General features: G+C 46.2%; 1 protein-coding gene across 4 annotated transcripts in view; it reads right to left on the bottom strand.

Moving 5' to 3' along the window:
- Window positions 1-25,997, bottom strand: part of GNG4 (G protein subunit gamma 4) — a 67,554-nt gene that overhangs the window by 38,930 nt on the left and 2,627 nt on the right. The window lies entirely within an intron of this gene.

Here is a 25,997-nt window from a genome sequence, read left to right as displayed (position 1 = left end):
AACAAGACCAGGAGCTGACTGTGGCTCAGATCATGAACTCCTTATTGCCAGATTCAGACTGAAATTGAAGAAAGTAGGGAAAACCACTAGACCATTCAGGTATGACCTAAATCAAATCCCTTATGATTATACAGTGGAAGTGAGAAATAGATTTAAAGGACTAGATCTGATAGCCAGAGCTCCTGATGAACTATGGATGGAGGTTCGTGACATTGTACAGGAGACAGGAATCAAGACCATTCCCAAGAAAAAGAAATGCAAAAAAGCAAAATGGCTGTCTGAGGAGGCCTTACAAATAGCTGTGAAAAGAAGAGAATTGAAAAGCAAAGGAGAAAAGGAAAGATATTCCCATTTGAATGCAGAGTTCCAAAGAATAGCAAGGAGACATAAGAAAGCCTTCCTCAGCAATCAATGCAAAGAAATAGAGGAAAACAATAGAATGGGAAAGACTAGAGACTTCTTCAAGAAAATTAGAGATACCAAGGGAACATTTCATGCAAAGATGGGCTCAATAAAGGACAGAAATGGTAGGGACCTAACAGAAGCAGACGATATTAAGAAGAGGTGCAAGAATACACAGAAAAACTGTACAAAAAAGATCTTCACGACCCAGATAATCATGGTGGTGTGATCACTCACCTAGAGCCAGACATACTAAAATGTGAAGTCAAGTGGGCCTTAGGAAGCATCACTATGAACAAAGCTAGTGGAGGTGATGAGATTCCAGTTGAGCTATTTCCAATCCTGAAAGATGACGTTGTGAAAGTGCTGCACTCAATACGCCAGAAAATTTGGAAAACTCAGCAGTGGCCACAGGACTGGAAAGGTCAGTTTTCATTCCAATCCCTAAGAAAGGCAATCCCAAAGAATGCTCAAGCTACCACACAACTGCACTGATCTCACACACTAGTAAAGTAATGCTCAAAATTCTCCAAGCCAGGCTTCCGCAATACATGAACCGTGAACTTCCAGATGTTGAAGCTGGTTTTTGAAAAGGCAGAGGAACCAGATATCAAATTGCCAACATCCTCTGGATCATCGAAAAAGCAAGAGAGTTCCAGAAAAATATCTATTTCTGCTTTATTGACTATGCCAAAGCCTTTGACTGTGTGGATCACAATAAACTGTGGAAAATTCTGAAAGAGATGGGAATACCAGACCATCTGACCTGCCTCTTAAGAAATCTGTATGCAGGTTAGGGAGCAACAGTTAGAACCAGACATGGAACAACAGACTGGTTCCAAATAGGAAAAGGAGTACGTCAAGGCTATATATTGTCACCCTGCTTATTTAACTTATATGCAGAGCACATCATGAGAAACGCTGGGCTGGAAGAAGCACAAGCTGGAATCAAGATTGCCGGGAGAAATAACAATAACCTCAGATATGCAGATGACACCACCCTTATGGCAGAAAGTGAAGAAGAACTAAAGAGCCTCTTGATGAAGGTGAAAGAGGAGAGTGAAAAAGTTGGCTTAAAGCTCAACATTCAGAAAACTAAGATCATGGCATCCAGTCCCATCACTTCATGGGAAATAGATGGGGAAACAGTGGAAACAATGGCTGACTTTTTTTGGGGGCTCCAAAATCACTGCAGATGGTGACTACAGCCATGAAATTAAAAGATGCTTACTCCTTGGAAGGAAAGTTATGACCAACCTAGATAGCATATTAAAAAGCAGAGACATTACTCTGCCAACAAAGGTCCATCTAGTCAAGGCTATGGTTTTTTCAATGGTCATGTTTGGATGTGAGAGTTGGACTATAAAGAAAGCTGAGCGCCGAAGAATTGATGCTTTTGAACTGTGGTGTTGGAGAAGACTCTTGAGAGTCCCTTGGACTGCAAGGAGATCCAACTAGTCCATCCTAAAGAAGATCAGTCCTGGGTGTTCATTAGAAGGACTGATGTTGCAGCTGAAACTTCAATACTCTGGCCACCTGATGCAAAGAGCTGACTCACTGGAAAAGACCCTGATGCTGGGAGGGATTAGGGGCAGGAGGAGAAGGGGACGACAGAAGATGAGATGGCTGGATGGCATCACCAATTTGATGGACATGAGTTTAAGTAAACTCCGGGAGTTGGTGATGGACAGGGAGGCCTGGTGTGCTGCAATTCATGGGGTCGCAAAGAGTCGGACACGACTGAGCGACTGAACTGAATTGGACTTTCACTTTCATCAGAGATCCTAAAGGAAATCCCAGAAACAAAGCAAAAACAAAGCCACACTAGACTCACACTGCTGTTGATTCCCCAGGCTAGAGGGGCCTCCAAATGTGTTTTGGTTTGAGGTGTTTGGCCAGTTGTGTGGCTTCAGAGACACCCATGCCTTCTGTTTCCAAGGTGACTGTTTATTCCTGTCACAGTCATTTGTTACACCTAGACATTTTCCATCCCCCAAAAGCTGTTAGGCTTTTATGGAGTCTTATCCTCATCTCCTTCCCTGTTTTGTTTTCTCATTCTCTGCTGTTAGAAAACCCTTTTGGTGCTGTAATTTGAAAGGATACATGCACCCCAGTGTTCACAAAAGTGCTATTTACAACAGCCAAGACATGGAAACAACATAAATGTCCATCAACAGAGGAATGGGTAAAAAGGATGTACATATATGCAATGGGACACTACTCAGCCATAAAAAAGAATGAAATAATACCATTTACAGCAACATGGACGAACACAGAGATTATTGTACTAAGTTGAATAAGTCAGAAAGAGTTTACTGATACCAGTCATATGTGGAATCTAAAATATAACACAAATGAACTTACATTTGTGTAAAATAAGCAAAACAAATATGCATAAAATATACAAAACGAACTGACTCACAGACATAGGGGACACTCTTGCGGTTGCTGAGGGGAAGGGGGAAGGATGAATTGGGAGTTTGGGATTATGGATGTAAATTATTATATAAAGGATGGATAAACAACAAGGTCCTACTGTATAAAACAGGAAACTATATTCAATATCCCGAGATAAACCACAGTGGAAAAGAATATGAAAAAGAACATATATATATATCTGAATCACTTTGCTATATAGCAGAAATCAACACGACATTGTAAACATTAATAAATTTAAAAAAGGAAAATTCTTTTTGGCCTATTTCTGGTTTTTTCTCACTTTGCTAATAGTCCTCTCAAGACCCACTTCAGTCTCTGTTTTCAAGTCACTGGTTTTCCAAGTGGCACAGGATCTCCACTGCTGGTTGGTTTCAGTCAACTGTGGGGGCCCAGTGGGGTCCTAACTGGAGAAGCCAAGGAGGGTCCAGCAGGTTTTCCACCAGGAATCCCCACTCCCACAATAATCTTCCAAAGGGAGCCAGCCAGATGGACAGACATGTCCTGGAGACAGTCCTGGTGTCCACTGTGACCCTCCAGATGAGGAACCAGATAATGGCCATACCTAGACTTCCACGGCCAGGGATGCTTTCTCGTGGAGCTGGTCCCATCTCAGGGACCCGGACCTCCGCTTCCCTCTCTGCTCTGCAGAGAGATCCTGACGTCCTAAGCCTTTCAACTGAGGCGCGAGTCCATTGGCTCTCAGGCTTTGCTGTGCATCTGAGTCACGTGGGGTCACAGCTGGTCCTCTTCAGGCACACACTCCATCAGCGGGGCAGGGAGGGACCCGCAGAAGCAGCCCTGGGAGCTGGGGGGACGGGCGCAGAATCTCAGCCCCACCCAGGCCTGCATGGGATCCACATCAACCCGAGTCATTCACATGTACCTTGTAGATGGAGAACTTCTCTGCTGGACTAGACCTTGAACCCAAGACAGTGAGACTTTCCCCAAGACACCTGAGTTGGCAGTGAAGATGGGGGGTGGGGGGTCACTGCTCTCCTGACCCTCAACGTGAGCCACAGTCCTTTCAAGCTCTGGGGACTCCTCCTTCAGACGATTAATTCCGGTGGCACTTTAAGAGACCACGCATCAGGAAAAGGCTGTATTGATTTCATCCACTTGGCATTTACACACAGTGTCTTCCCTCTGATGCTTGGAGCATCTTTCAGATGTCAGCCCACCAGCCGCTCTGGTCCCTTGAGGGGCTATAGGATCATCGCTGCTTCTCAAAGGAGGACAGGCGTTGGTATGGCCAGGAACCCAGCTCCTCACTGGCTTCCTTGATCTGAAACACGCGTTTTTTTTTAAATTGGAGGATGGTTGCTTTACGATGTTGTGTTACTTTCTGCTGTACAACATGTGAATCGGCTGTACATATACACAGACCCCCTCCCTCACAGGCCTCCCTCCCACCCGACCATCCCATCCTCTAGGGCATCACAGGGCACCGAGCTGAGCTCCTTGTGCTATACGGCAGCTTCCCACCAGCATCTGTTTTACACATGGTAAAAAAACACTGCTTTCTAATAGCACTAAACGTTACCATGATGTTTTCCAAAGCTTTTTTCTCCCCCTGGAGAAAATATACTCATCTCTAAACAAAATGCTATGGTCTCACTGTGGGGGCCTGGGAAGATCTACCAGGTGGCCGTGGGCTGGGAGGAGCCCCTTGTGCACAGAGGTACACGGATGCCTGGGTCCCCAGAGCCAACACAACCCAGGTCCACGTGGACATGACTCTTGCCTGGACAAGAGCAAATCCGGGCTTCAGAGCAGCGATGTTAATTATCCATGGCTGCTGTTGTTTCAGATCCTAAATGGAGCTAATTTTGCTCCTGGATGTGAAGCAGGGTAACTGCTGCTGCTGCTGCTAAGTCACTTCAGTTGTGTCCGACTCTGTGCGACCTCATAGACGGCAGCCCATCAGGCTCCCCCATCCCTGGGATTCTCCAGGCAAGAACACTGGAGTGGGTTGCCATTGCCTTCTTCAAAGCATTAAAGTGAGAAGTGAAAGTGAAGTCGCTCAGTCGTGTCCGACTCTTCGCGACCCTGTGGACGGCAGCCCACCAGGCTCCTCCGTCCATGGGATTTTCCAGGCAGAGTACTGGGGTGGGTGCCGACGCCTTCTCTGAGGGTAACTGCAGTCACATGCATTTGCGGACGGCAACGCTGGGCCTTGAGGAGCAGGAGTCACGGTCTCCGTGGGGGGCGTCACACGTGGTTCCAAGCATCGGGTTGACGGGTGTCTTCTTACACGTGGCAGCGTACGTTTCTCAGTGGATGTAGAACCAGACGACTTGATGCGGACTGCAGCATATGTGTGGGTTTCTGTGAAAGACTCTGAGGCCAGGGGGCACGGGGCCGGCCTGTCCCCACAGACAGCGCGGGGGCTGGAGGAGAATAACTGAGCCGGGGCTGTAGGGTCACGGGTGTACGCGAGCATCCAACAGAATCCACTCCCCCCTTTTCTCATAATAATATAATGGTGGCTGATAAAACAGATGCTCACATACTGAGGTATGGGGAGGTCATCCTGGCTTACATACATGCATGACTTGAATTTTAGACTAGCTAAAATAGCCTGTTTGTGGCTGATCAAACCTACATTGTACAGCTGCTTTAAAACCACCCCCCCCAAAATGTTTAAGTATCCTCTTGTATTTTCTGGCCCCCTTATTTTTTTCATTGCATTTTTGTTATTTTTGTTTATTTTTAGGCTGTGCCATTAAGCATGCAGGATCTTAGTTCCCTGACCAGGGATCAAACCTGTGCCCCCTGTATTGGGAGCTTGGAGTCTTAACCAGTGGACTTCCAGGGAAGACCCCAAATATCTGCTTTAATAATTAAAGAAAAGGGCACACTGACCATGTGAAAAATAAAGATTAAATGCCCCTCTTCCTGGGACATTAAGGTTGGGACTCCTTTGGGACTCCTTTGGGACTCCTCTGGGACTCCTCTTCCCAGGTGCCAAGGTCATGCTGCCTTGCTGGTCTATTTGTTTTTTAAAGTTTGAAGGAATGTATCCCTAACTTGTTTAATGTTCTTTGTTCTGACAAGATATAAAACTGTGCTGAATACCTTGAGAGGCTGTCTTCTGGGCTATATCTTCAGTACGGCTTCAACAGAATTCTTTTCTATTCCTATTATAGATTGTTTATTGGTTATTTTCATTGACATGGCCATGAACTCAACTTTCTTCAGCATCCCTGGCAGGTAGGCGTGGCTTTGTGAGTTTCCTCACCAGTGGAAAATGAGTGGAAATATAGGGTGCCACTTCCCACCGGGGCCTTAGAATACTATGTGCCTGTGTGTGAGTGTGTGTGTGTGCCTCCACACACCTTCCCCACTCCATAATCTGGACCATGGATGTGTTGGAAATCAGCCAGGGCAGGCGAAGAGAGGCCACTGGGCAGTGGTTCCCCAAGCAGGATCCCTGGATCAACAGCCTCAGGATCACCTGGGAGCTTGTCAGAAATGCAAATTCTCAAGCCCTACTCAGACCTGCTGAGTGGGAGTGGAAAATGGTTTAATCAGCCCTTCAGGGGGTTGAGGTGCTCAGGAGAGACTGAGGACTACAGTCCTGGGGCAGGAGAGGGAAAGAGATTATAAAGAGCCTGTGTCTCTGACATGCACTTACAGCTCAGCTGCCCCGTCCAGCTGGGCTGCTCACCTCTGGCCTTGGAGGTGATGCAGAGAAATAGTTCTATGCATTTTACATCACTGTCTTTCTGGGGCTCTCTGTCACAGCAGCTTTGCATCTCCCTAACCAATGGTGGTGGTTTAGTCACTAAGCCATGTCCAACTCTTGTGATCCCATGGAATATAGCCCGCTAGGCTCCTCTGTCCATGAGCCTCTCCAGGCAAGAATACTGGAGCGGGTTGCCATTTTCTTCTCCAGGGAACCTTCCCAACCCGGGGATTGAATGCACATCAGCACTGGCAGGTGGTCTCCTGCATCGCTGGCAGATTCTTTGCCGCTGGGGCTCCAGACAAGAGTTTCAGTAGAAGTCTGTAGACTGTGCAAGGGGAACACTGTGGCCTTGAAAAGATTTTTGAGTCTTGAGACAAAAGTACTAACTTAATGCTGAGAACTACACAACATGGAAAGAGGAAGAGTCAATATAGTTAAAATGGCCACACCTTCCAATCTATAGAGTTAATGTGACCCCCATCACATTATCCATGACATTTTTCACAGAACTAAAGCAAATAATCCTAAGATTTATATGGAACCATAAAAGGCCCAGAATTGCCAAAGTGATCCTAAGGAAAAAGAACAAAGTTGAAGGCATAACCCTCCCAGACTTCAGACAATATCACAGTGCTACAGTAATCAAAACAGCACGGTATTGGCATAAAAACAGACAAATGGACCAATGGAACAGCATATAGAGACCAGAAATGAACTTACACATGTACAGTAAATTAATTTTTAACAAAGGAGGCAAGAATATATGATGGGGGAAAAGATATTCCTTCAGCAAGTGGGGTTGGAAAAGTGAGACATCTGCATGTAAATCAATGAGGTAGAAAACTTCCTCACATCATAAACAAAAATAAACTCAAAATGGCTTAAAGACTTAAATGTAAGACATGACACCACAAAATTCCTAGAAGAGAACAGAGATGAAACATTCTTTGACATAAATCATACCAATGTTTTCTTAGGTCTGTCTCCCAAGGCAATAGAAATAAAAGGAAAAATAAACAAATGGGACCCAATCAAACTTACAAGCTTTTGCATAGCAAAAAAAAAAAAAAAAACCAAAAAAACCATAAACAAAAGGAAAACACAACCTATCAAATGGAGAAAATACTTGCAAATGATGCGACCAACAGGGTTTTACCCACAAATACACAAACAGCTCACACAATTCAACAACAAAAAAACAAACAACCTAATGGGAAAATGAGCAAAAAACCTAAATAGACATTTCTCTAAAAGGACATACAGATGGCCAATAAGCACATGAAAAGAACTCATCATCGCTAACAAAGAAATGCAAATAAAAACTACAATGAAGTATCACTTAACACTGGTCAGACTGGCCATCATTAAAAAGTCTACAAATAATAAATGTTGGAGCAGGTGTGGAGATAAGAGAATTCTCTTACACAGTTGGCGGGAATGTAAACCGGGCCAGCCATTATGAAAAACAACATGGAGGCTCCTCAAAAAACTAAAAATAGAGCTGATACATGATCCAGCAACCCCACTGCTGGGCATATACCTGGACAAGACTCTAATTCAAAAAGATACATGCACTGCTATGTTCATAGCAGTACTATTTACAATAGCCAAGACATGGAATCAGCCTAAATGTCCACTAACAGATGAATGGATAAAGAAGATGTGGTATATAGCTGAAATGGAATAGCACTTAGCCATTAAAAAAATGAAAGAATGCCATTTGCACCAACATGGATGAACCTAGAGACTATCATACTAAGCAAAGTAAGTTAGGAAGAGAAAGACAAATACCATATGGTGTCACTTACACGTGGAATCTAAAATACAATACAAACAAATGTATCTACGAAACAGAATCAGACTCACAGATATAGGCAAGAGACTTGTGGTTGCCAAGGGCTGGGGGAGGGAAGGATTGGGAGTTTGGGATTAGTAGATGCAAATTATAGCATTATATGTAGAATGGATAAACAACAAGGTCCCATTGTCTAGCACACGGAATGATATTTAATATTCTGTGATAAACCATAATGGAAAAGAATATGAAAAAAGAGTGTATATGTAAAACTGACTTGCTTTGCTGTATAACAGAAATTAACACAAGCTTGTAAATCAACTAGAAGTCAATAAAATTTTTTTACTACTAACTTAAGAAATTCTATTTGGAAAACCCAATACAAGGAGGCATCAATTACAGCAAGGATTCCACCTTGAGAAGCTGTATTCATGTCTGGATAACATTTCTGGGCACAGACCAGTGGGGTCAGCCTGCTGAGTCTCAGGGGTGCTCAGGAAAGAATCAGATCACTGGAGAGAGAGCCCCAGAATAACCCTGGGTTAACAGCCATGCCTGGGGCTGGAGCCACAATTTCTGGTCCCACATGGTGTCTTCACATAGATTTGCTCTCTGATCCAATCCCCACAGGTTAAAGGGGCTATAGGTAGAATGTAAGGAAGTCACTTTGCCACCCTGAGATCCTGTCTGATGCTTGACTCACAGGTGACAATGCTTCTGGCGTGAAAATTGGGGAGAGGCTCTCCCGACGTTCAGAGTCATCAGCTAGGATCCCTTCTCCTCAGCTTTTGGATGAATTGGTTCAGAATGTCACAAAGATATCATGCGCTGAGTGCACATTTTGGAGTACCTCAACCCTCACCCTCACCCTCCCCACCCTCCCCAACCCCCGCAATAATGTAGATTACATCTGCTTCAAAACAAAGGATCACTAAATCACCCCAAGATTCACAACTGCTAAAGTGGCAGAGGGTGCATTCTCTATGCATATACAGAAGCCCAAGTGCTGTTTTAGCCTCACATGGCAACCTTTGCTCTTTCTTAGTCATTCTGGGATGGAGATGACGCCTGGGCCACTGGAGGGCAGTGGCCGAGAATCAGGTGCTGTCGCACGGACCGGACCACTTCAGCTCCGCGCCTTCAGTGGGAACACGGCCCCCTCGGTCCTTTGAGCGGGGGCAGGGCCACTCCCGCTCCTGCTAGAGCTACTCTGCAAATCAAACACAGTTGTGGTCAAGCCTGGTGCATTTTACAATCTGGGTCTCGTTACTCAGCTTATGTCTTGACTGCCTGATGTCATCTGCCTGATCTAATAACAACTAATCACACTGATGCTAACCGTTCAGCATGGTATGTAGTGGAGTAGATTTGAGAGACAAAGGGTCCTTAGCAGGAACACACTGAGTCTGAATGATGCTGGAGCCTGCTGGGTACCAGTCCCCTGGTGACTGCCCTTCTTCTCTGGTCCCTGCTAAAGCCAAAAAACTAGACAAGGTTGGCAGAGCAGCTGTCATACTTAAGAGCGATTGACAAACTGGTGCAGAATAAACAAGAGATTCATCTTCCCTGCGATCCTCCAGCTCAGACACTCCCTAAGTTTTTCTCTGGCCCTTTCAGATGGAGTCCAAAGTCTTAATCAACAGAAACAAGTATTAAAAAGTCTAATAGAGCAGCTTCCCTGGTGGTTCAGTGTTTAAGAATCCACCTGCCAATACAGGGGACATGGGTTCCATTCCTGGTCCAGGAATGTGAAGTTCAAGCTCTCTCATGCCATGGAGGAATGATGCTTGTGCCCTAGACCCTGTGCTTGGCAACTAGAGAAAGCCTATGCACAGCAGTGAAGACCCAGTGCTGCCAAAAATAAAGTAAATGAACAATTTATTAAAAAGTCTAACGGTGCTCCACTGCTTTTACATTGTGGGCTTCCCTGCTGGCTCAAGCAATAAAGAATCCCCCTGCAGCTGAGGCATCCTGGATTCAATCCCTGGGTCGGGAAGATCCCCTGGAGTTGGGAATGGCAGCCCACTCCAGTATTCTTGCCTGGAGAATCCCATGCACAGGGTCTCAAAAGAGTCGGACTGAATGACTAAGCACGGTTTTACACCAGCCCTCACAAAGCATGAAGTGACCTCTCTTTCTCCCTGCTGGGTTACATGTCCGAGCTGCTCAAGCTGGACCGTGATGCTGAAGGAGGTGGGAGAGTTGGTGTCACAGTGGAAATCTGAAGATGCTGCAACCACTGGCTGGCTTTGAAGATGGGAGGGGGACCTCAAGGAACACATGGAGCCTCTAGAGGCTGGAAAAGACAAGAAATTGGGTTTTGGCTTCGGGTATCCAGGCAGGGCTGGTTTCTTCTGAGGACTCTCGCTGTGGCCTGCAGGTGGCTGCCTTTTTGCTGTGGCCTCAAAGGGTCTTCCCTTGGTGTGTGATGGTGTCCTAATTTCTTCTTTTTATAAAGACACCACATGACCCCATTAATCAGCTCTTTAAAGGCCTATCTCCAAACAAAGTCATTCTGAATTTCGTGGGGCACACAATTCCGCTCATTATTACCCTCTACCCGCTGGGTCCCCCCAAACTCATGTCCTTCTTACAAGAAAATAAATTCACCCCATCCCAATAGGCCAAAAGTCTTAATCTATTTCAGTATTGACTTGAAGTCCAAAATCTCATCTAAATATCATCTAAATCAAGTGTGGGTAAGAACTTGAGTTATGATTCATCTGGTGGAAAAAATTCCTCTCCAGCTGTGAACCTGTGAAATCAGACAAGTTATCTGCTTCCAAAATACCACAGTGACAGGCATAAGACAGACATCCCCATTCTAACAGGGAGACATCAGACAGGAGAACAGGGTCATGGGGCCCAGGTAAACCTGGTGTAGGTCAGACTACGTCACATCCCACTCTGACATGACATTAGTTCAACAGAAAAGCTCCTTTCCAAAGTGGAAAGTGGCTGACGGACGATGATACTTTTGTTTTCCATGTAATTCTTGATTGAGAAAAGGATAAGTGCTCTCATATGTCTGCTCCTAGCATTATTTAAGAAGAACAAATTTTCTGTAGGCATTCTTAGGGCAAGCCATTCATTTTCACATTTCTGGAGAATTCATCTTTTCAAAAAAAAATTAGATGATTTTGTTAGATAGCATCAATATTTTACTCTATATTGTGAGTGTGTGTATATGTCAATTATTTCCAGTATTATTAGTTTCCTACGAGACTTTAGGAGTAAAACAGATCAAATAAGCTTTCTTTCTGGTCTTTCACTCCATCACTGTTTTGTCTCACCTTTAGCAACCTGCTATTTGTCTTGATCAAGGGTACTACTTACAAACTGGCTCCTGAGCACCAGAGAGGAGGACAGACAGTAAACTGTGGCTCTTGGGAAAACCTGTAACACATTGGTGACTCTCTTGAACCTAGGGAAGAACTGACCTTGAAAGTAGCTCCTAGCAGGGGAGTGGACAAATGTATAATGGCATGTATCCACCATCACAGAAGGGAATAGAATAGTCTCACTGCCAAAAAAAAATCTTCCGAGAACTTGTCCAAAGCCATAGAATGTACAACACCAAGAATACACCCAGATGTCAGCTGTGGGCCTTGGGCGATGATGGTGTGTCAGTATATGTTTATAACTTGTAACTGTGCCTAGTTTGTCGAGGACGCTGATAGCGGGGAGGCTATACACGTGTAGGAGGAGGGGGTCCATGGGAATTCTGTACCTTCTGCTCAACTCTGCTGTGGACCTAAAACTGCTCTTAAAAAACAGTCAATTAAAAAAGAAATCCTCAGTGTTCTGCCAATCCCTGGCAACCACTTATGTTTTTACTGTCTTCATAACGCTGCCTTTTCCAGAATGTCAAATAGTTGGAATCATACAGTATATGACCTTTTCAGATTGGCTTCTTTTACTTGGTAATATGCATTTAACACTCTTTCATGTCTTACAGATGGTCAATGAGCACATGAAAAGATGCTCAACATTGCTAATCATTAGAGAAATGCAAATCAAAGCTACAATGAGGCATGACCACACATTGGTCAAAACGGCCATCACTGAAGTCTACAAAAAAACAAAGGCTGGAGAAGATGTAGAGAAAAGGGTACCCTCCACACTGCTGGTGGGAACGTATGTTGGTGCAGCTACTGTGGAGAACAGTATGGAGGTTCCTCAAAACATTAACTGAAAAAGATACGTGGACGCCTATGTTCATTCTTCACAGCGGCACTATTTATAACAGCCAAGACATGGAAGCAATCTAAATGTCCATAGACAGACGAGTGGATAAAGAAGATGTGCTACACACAGAAAATGGACTACTATTAAACCATAAAAAGAATAATATAATGCCATTTGCAACAACCTGGATGCAACCAGAGATCATCATACTAAGTGAGGTAAGTCAAAAGAGAAAGAGAAATGCCATATGGTATCACTTACATGTGGAATATAACATACGACACAGATGAACCTATCCACAAAAAATAAAGTTCACAGACAGAGAGAGCAGACTTGTGGCTGCCAAGGGAAAGGGAGGGAGGGGAGGGGGGACTGAGTTCAGAGTTAGTAGATGCACACTGGGCTTCCCCGGCAGTGTAGCAGCAAAGAATCCTCCGCCAAGGCAGGAGGTGCAAGACACACGGGTTTGATCCCTGGGTCAGGAAGATCCCCTGCAGGAAGAAACAGCAACCCACTCCAGTATTCTTGCCTGGAAAATTCTATGGATAGAGGGATCTGTGGGCTACAGTCCATGGGGTCACAAAGAGTCGGATATGACTTAGTGACTAAGCAACAACTTAATGTCTTGATCTTGAAAGGAGAAAGACAAACACAGTAATGCAATTTTCCTTCTAGAGGAAGAGAATTTTTTTAAGACCAAATGACAACTCAAAGTCAGCTGTCTTTATAAAGAGGAAGGGAAGGGGCTTCCTTGGTGGTCTAGTGATTAAGATTCCACCTTCTAACGCAGGGGATGCAGGTTCAATCCCTGGTTGGGGAATTAAGGTTCCACATATCTCTGAGGCAGCAAAGCTTGTGTGCAACAAGTAGGGAGGTCCATGTGCTGCAACGAAGACCCAGCACAACAAAAATTTAAAAAATAATAAAGTAAAGAGGAAGGAAGAACTGATACCGACTAACAGGGCCAATCCTTTGCCACGGGCATTAACGGGATTTCTCCACGGTGGTTACTCATACTTTGCAGACAGAATGTTTTGTGAGGCTCAAGTGAACTATACATGGAGGAGAAAATGTTATCAGCAGTGGAAGAAAAAAAACCAAAAACAAACACAAAAAACAGGTCACATTTAAAAAGCCTGAAAGTAATCTGGGTATTTTCCAAGAAAAAAGATGCAGAGTCTGACCTGAGTTTTTCTTTAATGTGTCAACAGACTGCTGAAGATCCCAGGAAAAGCAGTTGTTTGTGGAGAGTAGCCCCTAAGGAGAGGAGGTGGTGGCAATCGGCAGGGCTGGGGCTGGAGGCAAGCAGAGACAAATTCTCCGTTCCCAGCAGCCAAAGGAACCACAGCCCCCGGGAGATGCTGAGCTGATCTGACCTGTGTCAGCTTCCCTATGCAAAGCACTGGAGGAGAAAAAGCTCCTCTTGTACCAAATGGCTGGACCACACTGGGAACGCTCTGAGCCACGTCTGAGCAAGACAGTGGGCTGGGGAGGCTGGCTCTGGCTATTTCTCCTTTTAATCAGAAGTCAACTGGCTGTTGTGAAGAGGCATCTGAGATGGGAAAAGTCTCACCGAGAAAAGACTATAAAAAGCAAGAAAATGGGGACCTCCCTGGTGATCCAGCAGTTAAGACTTCCTCTTCCAATGCAGGTGTGGGTTCTATCCCTGGTCAGGGAACTAAGACCCACATGCCTCACAGCCAAAAAATGAAAAAGCATAAAGCAGAAGCAATATTGTAACAACCTCAATAAAGACTTTTTTTAAAAAAAAAAAGTAAGAAAATGATACAAGTGGTCCGGCTCACATACAAAATCTCTGAAAGTAAATAGAGAAGGATGCAAAGACCAGTGTCCCTGTGAACAGCAAGGGACTTGGCCATCCAAGGGACTCGCCTCATTCTCCTCTGTTCACCTGAAGCTATCACACTGTTGATTGGCCACTGCGCGTGTGCTAAGTCACTTCAGTTGTGTCTGACTCTCTTCAACCCTATGGACCAGAGCCGGCCAGGCTCCTGTGCCCATGGGATTCTCCAGGCAAGAATACTGAAGCGTGTTGCTTCAGGGGATCTTCCCGACCCAGGGATCAAACCCACATCTCTCATGTCTCCTGCACTGGCAGGTGGGTTCTTTATCACTAGCACCACCTGGCAAGCCCCAGTACAAAATAAAAAGTTAAAAAAAACCCCACCAGTATCCTAATCTGATAAGCAGATAAAATGAAGCTCTAGTACAAGCAAAGGTTCACCGGGGGATGGGAGGAGACTCCAAACCAGAGAAGGGTCGGGGAGGTGGGGGTCCCTATGTGATGGCATAGTCTGTCCCACTGATTGCTAACTAGTTCCCACTCTGCCAGGGAGGGTGAGGGACCAACCACCAGTTTCAGAACTGCCCCCTCCATCTAGGCAGGGAAGACCCCTCCCCTGAGGGTCTGCACTCACTGCCTGTGGAAGGAAGGAAAGCTGCTTAGAGAGTCTTCCTGCTCTGAGGCCAGCAGCTGATATAGGAAAGCAATGAGGAAAATGTCAACAGCAAAGATATTTCTCCACGGGACTCTCCAGGCAAGAAAACTGGAGTGGGCAGCTGTTCTCTTCTGCAAGGGATCTTCCCGACCCAGGGATTGAACCTGGATCTCCCGCATTGCAGGGAGATTCTTAACTGTCTGAGCCGCCAGGGAATTCCTGCATATTTAGAACATTTACCTTAATAAGACATTGTTAATGAACCACAGAGTGTTAGAAACAGAAGGGATTTCACAGACCATGGTTTCAGTAGTTTAAGCATACGGGTCCCTTCCAAAACAATACTAATATTGAAAAACGCAGCTTCCTTTATAGCAGTACTTATTCATTTATATACTTGGCTGCATCAGGTCTTAACTTGTGGCAGGAGGGATCTTCAGTGGCATCATGCCAGGTCTAGTTCCCCGACCAAGGTCTCCTGTATTGGGAGCGCAGAGTCTCCCTGGACCACCAGGGAAGCCCCCTTTATGGCAGTGCTTTTGATAACCACTGACTCAGGAGATATAAAATGATCTAAAGAACTCAGTAATAGACTGAGATTCATTGTTACCTTATCACTGTGCAGGAAGCATCACTATGAACAAAGCTAGCGGAGGTGATGGAATTCCAGCTGAGCTATTTCAAATCCTAAAAGATGGTGCTGTTAAAGTGTTGCCCTCAATATGCCAGACAATTTGGAAAACTCAGCAATGACCACAGGACTGGAAAGGTCAGTTTTCATTCTAATCTCAAAGAAAAGCAATGCCAAAAATTCTTCAAGCTAAGCTTTGACAGTAGGTAGACTGAGAACTTCCAGATGTTCAAGCTGGATTTAGAGAAGGCAGAACCAGAGATCAAATCACCAACATCCACTGAATCATAGAAAAAGCAAAGCAATTCCAGAAAAATGTCTACTTCTGCTTCACTGACTACACTAAAGCCTTTGACCATGTGGATCACAACAAACTGGAAAATTCTTAAAGAGATGGGAATACCAAACCAGTTTACCAGTCTCCTGAGAAACCTGTATGCAAGTCAAGAAGCAACAGTTAGAACCAGACATGGAACAAGAGACTGGTTCAAAATTGGGAAAGGAGTACATTAAGGCTGTATATTGTTATCCTGCTTATTTAACTTCCATGCAGAGTACATCATGTGAAATGCAGCTGGATCAGTCACAAGCTGGAAACAAGATTGCTGGGGGAAATATCAACTATCTCAGATAAGCAGATAATATTCTAATGGCACAAATCAAAAAGGAACTAAGGAGCCTCTTGATGAGAATAAAAGAGGAGACTGAAAAGCTGGCTTAAAACTCAACCTTCAGGAAACTAAGGTCATGGCGTCTGGTCCCATCACTTCACAGCAAACAGGTGGAAAAAAAGTGGACACAGTGGCAGATTCTACATTCTTGGGCTCCAATATCACTGTGGATGCTGACTGCAGCCATGAAATTAAAAGATGCTCCTTGGAAGAAAAGCCATGGCAAACCTAAACAGAACATTAAAAAGCGAGACATCACTTTGCTGACAAAGGTCCATATAGACAAACCTATGGTTTTTCCAGAAGTCATATACAGATATGAGAGTTGGACCATAAAGAAGGCAGAGTGCCCAAGAATTGATGCTTTCAAACTGTGGTGCTAGAGAAGATTCTTGAGAGTTCTTTAACTGCAAGGAGATCAAACCAGTCAATACTAAAGGAATCAACCCTGATCATTCATTGGAAGAACTGATGCTGAAGCTCCAAAACTTTGGCTACCTGACGCAAAGAGGACTCACTGGAAAAACTCTGAGGCTGGAGAAGATTGAGGGCAGGAGGAGAAGGGGGAAACAGGATGAGATGGTTGGATGGCATCATTGATTCAATGAACATGTGTTTGAGCAAACTCTGGGAGACAGTGAAGGACAGGGAAGCCTGGCATGCTATAGTTTGTCGGGTCGCAAAGAGTCGGACACAACTTAGCGACAGAACAGCAACAATTCAAAAGTACAGCATCCTGTGTTCAGTCTATAGGATTCCTGGTGGAGATGCGAATTTAGAGAATTCTTGCAGTAATTCTAGGTACCACCCTGAGGAAGCTGCAGGCTGGCAGAGGGGAGGTAACTTAAGCCCCTTAACTTCTTTTAACAAGTCAGTGGTTGATTATCTGGCCTCACTACATTGCCCTAGTAATAGTTAGGGAACTTTCCTTTCACTTCCATCTCAGGGACCCTGAGGGTCCTTCCTTTCCCTAAACAGGTAAGTCCAGACTAGGGTGTAGAAGGAGAATATTCTGACACTTCATCTGTGCTTTATTTCCATGCTTCCCTGTTCAGTTCAGTTGTTCAGCTGTGTCTGAATCTTTGCGACCCCATGGACTGCAGCACGCCAGGCTTCCCTGTCCATCACCAACACCCAGAGCTTGCTCAAAGTCATGTCCATTGAGTCGGTGATGCCATCCAACCATTTCATCCTCTGTCATCCCCTTCTCCTCCTGCCCGCAATCTTTCCCAGCATCAGGGTCTTTTCCAATGTGTCATTTCTTCACATCAGGTGGCCAAAGTATTGGAGTTTCAGCCTCAGTCCTTCCAATGAATATGTAGGACTGATTTCCTTTAGAATGGACTGGTTGGATCTCCTTGCTGTCCAAGGGACTCCCAAGAGTCTTCTCCAACACCACAGTTCAAAAGCATTAATTCTTCAGAGCTCAGCTTTCTTTATGGTCCAACTCTCATACTGATACATGATTCCTGGAAAAACCACAGCTTTGACTAGATGAACCTTGTCGGTAAAGTGATGTCTTTGGTTTTTAATATGCTGTCTAGGTTGGTCATAGCTTTTCCTCCAAGAAGGAATTAATTTCATGGCTGCAGTCACCATCTGCAGGGATTCTGCTTCCCTGTACCTAACCCTTCTCAGTTGGCCAGAGGCATCCACAATGCCTGCTCGGGAACTAGGATTATTACAGCGAGAAGAGAAAAACAGAGGTGTTTTGCTTTTCACCTGAAAGTAGATTCTGAAAGCCCTTCTCAGAAAGGAGTTTTGGGTGCCAAACTTTTGAACTGTACAAGGGAGTCTCTCGTGTATGTGCTCAGTCCTTCCGTAATGTCTGACTCTTTGCCACCCTATGGGCTGTAATCCATCAGGCGCCTGTGTCCATGGGACTCTCCAGCAAGAATACTGCCTTTTCCTACTCCAGGGGATCTTCCTGACCTAGAGATCAAACCTGGGACTCCTGCACTGACAGGCAGATTGGTTATCACTGTGCCACCTGGGAAGCCCCTCTCATCTATGAGAGGACCCCAGAGGCACCTAGAAAGAGAACAGAGGAAGGCCGGGACTGACCTGTCTCTGGACCCCTGTGTTGAGAGAGAGGAGGTGAGCAGGACAAGAGAACCCAGGGGCCATGTGTAAGGAGCGCGGTCACACCGGGAGACCGTGTGGGGGAGCCGGGGGCCCATGTGTAAGGAGCGCGGGCAACCTTCACACGTCTCAACAACCAAGGGTGCTTCCTGACTCCAGAGCAAACAAGGGGCCCCCTGCAGGCGGCTCAGGGCCACGGGGCGCTGCTCGCTGTGGGAAGGGAGCTGGGAGGGGATGTCTGTGTCCCGAGGTCAAGTATCACTGTGCGGGAGCAGGCCTTCAGGGCGAGCAGCTGATTTCCCCATCCAGGAGGCTATCTCGTGAGACGGATGCATGCAGGCATCCCAGAGTTTCCGGAAAACCTGAGTCCTGCAGGTGGAGTTTGCTGGGAGTCACATCTCCTGGCTCCAGGGGTGAGGCGGGGGAAGTGGGAGAGACCAGCCTGGGAAACGGGGCCCCGGGATGCTTGGGCAGGCTGGGGGTGATCAGACGCAAGGAAGAAGGACCCACAGAAACCATCAGCAGTTTGTAAAAACTCAAGAGACAACCCTGGGGGCCTCCCTGGTGGCTCAGTGGTAAAGAATCCACCTGCCGATGCAGGGGACACGGGTTCGATCCCTGACCTGGCAGATCCCACACACCACAGAGCAACTAAGCCTGTGTGCCCCCAGTGACTGAGCCTGTGCGGTAGAGTCTAGGAGCCACAACCACTGACGCCCCCTCCACTGCCTGCCTCTTCCACTCTGCATCCCGCACACTAGGAAGGTGCAGTGAGGAAACATCAGCAGAACAGATAGAGTGAGGACTGTGAGAGAGAGAGAGAGAGAAGCCCCATCAGGGGCACATTTCACAATGAAAACCAGAGGGACCCCAGGCTGGACGGGCCCTGGGCCAATCTGTGGGCGGCTTAGGTGAGTTGCCATGGTTACCGTGAAGCCTGACCTGGGGCCACCAGAGCTTGGGGGGTGAATAGAGGGTGACCAGGAGGTTCTGCAAAAACAGGAAACAGAGACTCACCCTTTGGGAGAGACACGTTCTCACTGAAGGCTAATAAACTGTCATCCCCGACGTCAGCGAGTGGGGAGAGGTGGCGTGAGCAGCCTCGGATCAAACCCGCCACATCAGGGGGACCAAGGAATTGTAAACAAGGAGCAGGGCTGCAACCGCTCCATTGGCAGAGAATGAGTCACCCAGGGAAGCGGGTGGCGGCGGTTCGCTGTGGCTTCGAAGAGACAGGCGGGCTGAGCAGGCTCAGGCACTGCTGGGCAGTGAGGCGGGGCCCTCCTAAGGGACATGAGAACTTGCAGCAGAAAGAGCATGTACTCTCCAGAATCACTGTTGTTTTGTCCCAAACTGTGCATCTGTTCTCTGAAGCCTCACTACTTGGTTTCCCTTCTACCCTCCAGGTGGGCAGTCTCACCCACCACTGTTATCACCGGGTACCAGTGGCTGTGGTTCCATCTGCAGCCAGACTTCTCCCCTGGAGGGCAGCTCTCCCCACCCTCCATCTCCTACTCCTCACAGCAGGCACAGAGCTCCACGGCTGGGCCCTGCTAAATCCTGCACCTGCTGAGCACCTGCCCCGGGGCCCGCTCCTCCCAGAGAACATGCTTCCATCTGCCACTCACGAGTCTTCATCCCCTGGCTCCGCTCTGCCTTCTCCCCTCTTGCTGCACTCCGTGCGGCACTCTCCTAACTCAGCCTCCACACAGGCTGGTCCCTCTTGCTTAGAAAGCCCTTTCTCCTTTGTCTGCATTGAAAACTGTGACTCAGCTTTCCAGGGCCAGTTTAAGAGCCAAGCTCATGGTCAGGTTCTTGCTGCACCCGCCACTCCCTGGAAGAAGTGATGCTCCCAGCTTCACTGCTCCCACAGCACTTTAAATGGGGCCGTCAGAGTGTCAACCTGGGGTGGGTGAGCTGTTTACACACACGTATTTCCCTCTAGATTATAGTTCTTTGAAGGGCATGACTATGTCTTATTCATCTTTAAATTGCTAGTGCCCAGAATACCTAGTGCATGAACTCAACTGCTTGTCACACATTTAGTAAACGAACATCTTTAAAAAAAAAACTATTTATTTATTTGGTTGTACCGGGTCTTAGTTGTGGCATGCATTATCTTTAGTTGTGGCATGAGGGATCTAGCTTCCTGACCAGGGATCGAACCCAGGGCCCACTGCATTGGGAGCGTGGAGTCATAGCCACTGGACCACTAGCGAAGTCCTTAGTAAAGGAACATCATGAAAGTGTATGATTTATGAACAAGGTCCTACTGTATAGCACAGGGAACTATACTCACTATCCTATGAAAAACTATAATGGAAAAGAATATGAAAAAGAATATATATATATGCATATACGTACAACTGAGTTACTTTGCTGCACAGCAGAAATTGACACAATATTGTAAATCAACTAGGCTTCAATATAACCTAAAATAAAATCGGAAGAAAAAGGTCACATTTTTAAAGAGTTCCCTCCAGTGGAAAAAAAAATGTACGGTTTACATACAGTCTATTAGCCATACATCTACCACTTTGAACAAAATATATGCATTGAGAAAGTCCTTTCCTGGTGTCCAGCAATCTGGATGAATGTAGTTTTCAGCAGGAAAGCTCAGGAAAAGCAGAGAAAGGCCAGCCACCCTGGGAAGGCTGGTCACAGTGAGGATCAGCAGACTCCGTGGGGACAAATCCCCTCACCAGGAAAATGTGTCTGGGTCCAGGCCAACAATCAACTTATTTCAGACACTGTTCACTAAAACAGGTTCCAGCACAAGGAGAGAAGCTGGGGAGTTCAGAGGAGTCTGACCCCGTAGAGAGCACAGTGGACCTGGGGGCTGGACAGGACACAGTGGTCTCTGATGTCCTCTTAACAGGTCTAAGGGTGTGGAGACACAGCTGTGGTCACACACACTGCACGTGGATGGAGAAGCACAGAAAAGTTTGTGGGAAACAGCCAGAAAAAGGCACAGTTCGACAAGACCAACCAAGTGGATAAGAATGGAGCTGAAACATCAAACCCCAACTGCAAGGAAGACGAGGTGAAGCCCCTCAGAGACACAGGTGGGGTGATAGGGTCATCTGGGAACCCAAAGTCTAAGTCAGCAGAAGACTCTGGTGATCCTGTCCTGTCGGATAAAGTTCAGCTGCAGAAGAAAACACAGGAGGCTGATGAAGGCCGGTTATGTGTCTGCACCTCACCCAGTTATAGAAAGAATCTGGAGGCTGATGTCACTGTCAGCATCCCTCTATTATTTCCCTTGAGGTTCAATGCTTTGGAAATCTCCACTCAAGTTCCATCAGCCTTTCCTGGCCACAAAGCCATTAAAACTCCAGAAGCCTGACTGTTTTTACATCTCTGCAACATTTGCTTCCCCATCAAACATACACGGACACACTTCAGTAATCCGTCTCCTTAACCAGGACACAACCCCCCTTCATCCGCATGGCCCCACAGGTGTCAGGGGCTAAATGAGCATCTACTGACCATGGAAGCCCCTGGGTTGTAAGTACAATCAACTGGGGCACAGAGAAAACAGAATTTTCCCAAGACTGATGAACAGAAACTAAAAGCAAAGACAGGTTAGTCATGCTGGTTTAGGATGCTACACTGGCTTTGGGCTTCAGACTTTGCTGAGGAAAGGTTCTGCTAGAAATTCTGAGGCAGATCAGAATGTTATTGTTGTTTAGTTGCCCAGTCGTGTCTGACTCTTTTGTGACCCCGTGGACTATAGCCCGCCAGGCTGCTCTGTCTATGGGATTCTCCAGGCAAGAACACTGGAGTGGGTTGCCATGCCCTCCTCCAAGGGATCTTGCCGGCCTAGGGATAGAATCCAAGTCTCCTGCATTGGCAGGTGAATTCTTTATCACTGAGCCAACTGGGCAGCCTGGGATCAGAATATACCATCCCCAAAGATGCCACCTTGGTATAAGGATTATTTTGAGCTAAAGGCAGCAGCATGCAGGAGGAACTCTCTGGCCTCCCCCTCTCTACCTAAAACCAGGACATAAATTGCCTTTTGTGAAGGTGTTTCCGCACTCCCATCACCCAGGAGAAGGAAAACAACCAGTATTACCAAAGAAAGACATCACCAAGGTGGGCTTACACAAGTAGACCTCACTAAAATAACCCTTATCTGTCATTAACTTTTGCCACACACATACCCACCCCAAATTTACCACCCCTAGAAGCTCAACCCCCACCCCCACCTTTGTTATGTCATTTTCCCACAATTCACCTCCCTTTGTTAAAAGGGTGTATGTGCTCTGAAGTGTACTCTTCGGGTTTCTCTCCTTCCCTTTGTGCAAAGGGCCTGTGTACATGCATAATAAACCCTCCCCCTGTTAATCTAGCTCTATTCCCCTGTTATTTTCACCTGTCAGCAGTTTAATTTGCAGGCCCCAGGTACAGAACATAAGAGGGAAGAGAAAAAGTATCCCCCCTCTCCTACATCTCCATAAAAGGTATACATAGCAGGTATTCCACAGCAACAGGACAGATGCCTGTCCTGGGAAAACACTCCAGAGGACACCAATTCTTGGGTATGCCTGGACCTTCATACAGATAAGATGGGAGGGTGGAGGCCACTGTGAGAGTGGGATCCACAGATAAAAAGGGGGTCCCTCCAGGATATGAGGGTCCTGACATCACCCACTGTCTGCCATCCTGGTCTTTGCCCCTCCAACAGTGTCCAGACTTGAGTCACAGAGGCTGAGGGGCCATCATGGAAAATAACCTACTTGTAACAAACTGCCCGCAGCAAAGCAGCAACTTCCATACTTGCTTTCCACCCTTCTCGATACTCCTGTTCCTCCTTCCTTCCTGTTTTCTGATTCCAGTTCTCCTATTTGAATCTTTATATTCATATATTGCTTTGGCAAAAATCTCTTGATTTTACAAATTTGTGTGATGAAACATGGGAAGAAGTAACTACAGTTGAATCCGGGAGCTACAGAGGGCACATTTATTTTTCACGATAATGCCTTTTGCTGTAGCTGTAAAGGTGTTCTAATAAGAATTTTGGAAAGAATTTAAAATGTTTTCCTTCTTCCACTGCTATGGCCCTGCTCCTCTTCCTTTGGTGGTGACCCTGGGGAGGGGTTGAAGAGAAGGCCCCACAACTGTTAGACATGAGAGCCAGGAGGCAGCCTGGGGACTAAGGAGAAGAGCAGAAAGCATGGTTCCTGCCACTTATTGGATTGAGGGCTACTGCTCTGCGTTGTGCCTGCCTTTGATGGGGCAGAGAGAATAACCTGGGCCCCAGAGGGATGTTTAAAGCATAACTTCTATCGTCTGTCTCTTCTATCTACTTCTTCAGCCTCATAGCACAAGTCCCATTCAGTTCAGTTGCTCAATCATCTCTGATTCTTTGTGACCCCATGGACTACAGCATGCCAGGCTTTCCTGTCCATCATCAACTCCCAGAGCTTGCTCAAAGTCATGTCCATCGAATCAGTGATGCCATCCAACCATCTCATCCTCTGTTATCCCCTTCTTCTCTTGTCCTCAATCTTTCCCAGCATCGGGGTCTTTTCTAATGAGTCAGTTCTTTGCATTAGGTAGCCAAAGTATTGGAGCTTCAACTTCAGTCCTTTGAATATTCAGTCCAATGAATATTCAGGACTGATTTCCTTTAGGATTGACTGGTTTGATCTTGCAGTCCAAGGGACTCCCAAGAGTCTTCTCTAATACCACAGTTCAAAAGTATCAATCCTTTGGAAGAAAGATCCCCTGGAGAAGGAAATGGCAATCCACTCCAGTATTCTTGCCTGGAGAATTCCAAGGACAGAGGAGCCTGGTAGGTTACAGAGTTGCAAAGAGTCTGACCTGACTGAGTACATGCGTGCATGCACACACACACATAGATTGGTATATGCACTTCCTTGGTTAGTTTAAAAAGTCACCATCACCCACAAAAAGCCTGTCAGAATACTCCTGGATAAAAAGGACATTAAGGGCACACCATTGTTGTTTTGCCTAAAGAGAAACCTTTAACCTGAAATTAGAAGATGACTGCTTCTTGGCAGGGAAGCTCTGACAAACCTAGATAGTGTATTAAAAAGCAAAGATACCACTTTGTCGACAGAGGTCCCTGTAGTCAAAGCTATGGTCTCTCCAGTAGTCATGTATGGATGTGAGAGCTGGATGGTAAAGATGATGAGTGCCGAAGAAGTGATGCTTTCAAACTGTGGTGCTGGAGAAGACTCTTGAGAGTCCCTTGGACTGCAAGGAAATCAACCATGAGTTCATTGAAAGGACCGATGCTGAAGCTCAAGCTCCAATACTTTGGACACCTGATGTGAACAGCTGACTCATTGGAAAAGACCCTGATGCTGGGAAAGACTGAAGGCAGAAGGAGAAGAGGGCGCAGAGGATGAGATGGTTGGATGGCATCACTGATTCAATGGACACGAACTTGGGGCAAACTCCGGGAGATGCTAAGGGACAGGGAAGACTGGCATGCTGCGGTCCATGGGGTGGTGAAGAGTCAGACATGGCTTGGCAACTGAACAACACAAAGAGAAACCTTGCAGGTGTGCTGTGAGGATTAAATGAGGTCATCCACATGGTGGGCCCAGAGGAAGCCCGGTCGTTCCTCCACCCGGCTGCCCCATGCTCCCTCTGCTGTCTGGTTCTCCCAGGTTGGGGCACTGGTGACTTGCAGACACCTGAGAAAATCAGGGCTTTGGGCACAGAGTAGCCTGATCACACTCCTCACTTCTCCTTGGACACCCAGGGCCCATTCCTCAAGCATCATATCCTCAACACACCCACCCTCCCCATCCTCACAGGACCCGCCATTTTGTTCGCCAATTTCCACCAGGAAGACTGACTACACACAGCTGCTACCTGACACAACAAAGGCTCCTGGACAATTAAAGTGGCTTGGAATGCTCCAGCTAGCTTGTCGGATAATCTCTTTTTAAGTACCCATTGTTTCCCTGTGTAGTATTTTATTTTCTTCCAGCAGTACTCCTTGCTTCTACTTTCTTCCTAAATGGAAACTCCATTTGCAACATCTTCACTTCTGATCATTTAAAAAGATAGTTGGTTTATTCTTCATATGGCTTTAACCAGCAACTTAAGACTTTTCAGTTGTTACTGTTTAGTTGCTAAGTAATGACTGACTCTTTGAGACCCCATGGACTGTAGCCCGCCAGGCTCTTCTGTCCACGGGATTTCCCAAGCAAGAATACAGGAGTGGGTTGCCATTGCCTTCGCCAGGGGATCTTCCCGACCCAGAGACTGAACCTGAGTATCCTGTATTGGCAGGCAGATGCTTTACCACTCAGCTATCAGGGAAGCTCCAAGAACTTTCAGTAGCATCACGCTAATTTCTACACTATAACTGATTTCACTGTTTTTCTTTTCTGACACTCATTCAGCTTCTCCTGACTTCCAGTTAAAATTCTTTTGCTGGTTATTGTTGAAAGGATTTTTTTGGTAGTATTTTTGGTGTATGAAAGAAGTTAAATTTCAGCTTCTGGTTTAAGAATACTGAGCAATCTCTCTACCTGAGAGTAACAAGAGGCTTACCTAATAAGCCTCTTGATGTCTGAATATGTCTAGAGTGGAAAAAAATTAAAAATGGAGAAAATGTGCAAGGTTAGATACTAGTAAATTCTCATAAAGGTGTTCT

Source organism: Cervus elaphus, chromosome 15 (genome assembly GCF_910594005.1).
Source record: "Cervus elaphus chromosome 15, mCerEla1.1, whole genome shotgun sequence".
Classification (NCBI taxonomy): Eukaryota; Metazoa; Chordata; class Mammalia; order Artiodactyla; family Cervidae; genus Cervus; species Cervus elaphus.
Note: the sequence above shows the minus strand (reverse complement) of the source record. Positions and strands in the feature narration are given on the sequence as shown.